Below are 2,500 nucleotides of genomic sequence, written 5' to 3'. Positions count from 1 at the left end.
TGTGTGCATGCGTGTGTTTCAGTGTGTTTCTGTGTGTATATGTATGTGTATATATATATATATATATATATATATATATATATATATATATATATATATATATATATATATATATATGTGTGTGTGTGTGTGTGTGTGTGTGTATATGCACACATACGTATGTATGCATGTATATATATATATATATATATATATATATATATATATATATATATATATATATATATATATATATATATATATATATATTATTATTATTATTATTATTATATGCGTGTGTATATGTCTCTGCAACTATGTGTGGTAAGCTTTTGGAGGCTTGCTTAGGGGAAGAAAAACCAAAACAAAGAAGGAAGAATGGAAGAAAAAAAAGAAAGAAAGAAAGAACGAAAAGAGAAAAAAGGAAAGTGTCTTTCAGGAGGTGGTTGAAATTGGATTGCATTGTTCGATCATATGTCATGCTACCCAGCTGTAGAAAGCGAAGATATTTGAAATAAATGCCATTTCAAGAGGTCAGTTTTCATGCTACTCAGCTGTAGAAAATTGGGAAGTTTGAAATAAGTGCCATTTCAAGAGGTCACACATTCTCTCTCTCTCACGCACACGCTTAAAGAGATAGAAAGCCGGAACGGTGTAGGTGTTGTCAATGCAGACTCATCTAGGGTAAACGACAAAGCCAAGAATAGCAATGCAGATGATGTATAGTATATTACTGATATTGAAAAAATCAAACACTCCTCTAAATCAGATTTACAAATGCAGAAATGTGTTTCTCAAAGTTAGTTTGTTGTTGGGAAAAATTTAAATTTATATAAGATTACGCAGTAATAGAAGTTATTACGATTATAAGTGCTAATTATTTGTGAAAATAGGCCTGGGCGCAGCCGGAATCTTTAGAGGGTCAGACATAATGTTTAGCGGTATTTCTTCAGAAATTTTACAATCTGATTTCGAATTCAGGTGAGGTCAACTTTACCTGTCATCCCTATAGAGTCAAAGAAATAATGTATCAGTCAAATTCTCTGGTAGATGAAGTCGACTTCTCTCACATGCTGGCCTTCAACCATGCAACAAACCGACCTATTCAGGGCGTATAAATGATCCCGTTGCTCTGTGGTAAGAAGCTTGCTTTCCAACCACATGGTTCGTGGTTCTGTCCTACCGCGTGGTACCTTCCTCAACTGTCTTCTACTGTAGCCTGGGGCCGACCAAAGTCTTGTAAGTGGATTTAGAAGACGGAAATTGAAAGAAGCCCGTCGTATATGTTTGTCTTCCCACCATTGCTTGACAACCTATGTTGGTGTGTTTATATCCCCGTTACTTACCAGTACGGCAAAAAGAACCGATAGAATAAGTAGTGGGCTTACAAAGAATAAGTCCTGGCGTTGAAGCGGTCCTCCTGTATGGCAGCAATCAAATGACTGAAACCAGTAAAAGAATAAAAGAATAAATGATCTCGGCGTAAATGATCCCACCATGGGAATCGGGTAACTGGTCTTATGACACACATGCTCCAAGAAAGCATTTGGAAAATGAAACCCAGTTTACTGATACTTCAAGTGACGGGATAGAACCAATAGTTACATATACAAAAACCAATTTGCGTCCAGTTGTCATATTTACTAATACTGCCTTCAAAACAAAAATGTTAGCTTTCCTTCCATACAAATTTTTATTAGCTGAATTTATAGCAATTACATTTTTATGCTTCGTAGGTATCTCGAATATTAAACGCTTATTGCAGAATATGTTGTGTGATAAATTGAGTATGAGAATACGAGCTATTGTAGTTAAACTGCCTGTACATCTCCCATCTAGGATATAAATACAAACTCTGGATAACCATAAGAAAAAAGACACAAGTTGATTAAATTATGTGGATAGGTATTTTATTTGTTTATCACAAAATCTATGCACTATTACTATATAGATTTAAGCATTTTAATAACTTATGTCCACAACTCTCACCAACACATCCGCTCATGTCAGAAAGCTAATTCATTCTCATCTGATACGATGGAGCATTCCATTTATATGAATGAATTTTTAAAATAAATTAGACAAAAGCGTTAACATTTGTTCCCATTAGATACATCTAGAAGCACTGTTGTGGAATTTGCAGTCGATCTTAGTTTCATTCCACAGTGCTTCAAAGGAATATGTATTACTACATATTTATATAAATACACAGATATACATATTTTGTGTTACTTATTTCAGTATATATATATATATGTATATATATATATATATATATATATATATATATATATGTGTGTGTGTGTGTGTGTGTGTGTGTGTGTGTGTATATATATACATATATAAAGAGAGAAACGGATAAAGAGAACAATGGCAAAGTTAGCAGTATATTTTATGGATAAAGTCTTACAGCTGTAAGACTTTATCCATAAAATATATTTCTAACTTTGCCATTGTTCGCTTTATCCTATTCTCTCTTTATACATGCACACGCTAATACACGGCCAATGTTATAATCCCC

This window comes from Octopus bimaculoides, chromosome 12, assembly GCF_046866305.1.
Source record: "Octopus bimaculoides isolate indiv1 chromosome 12, ASM4686630v1, whole genome shotgun sequence".
Lineage (NCBI taxonomy): Eukaryota > Metazoa > Mollusca > Cephalopoda > Octopoda > Octopodidae > Octopus > Octopus bimaculoides.
This window is presented reverse-complemented; position numbering follows the sequence as displayed.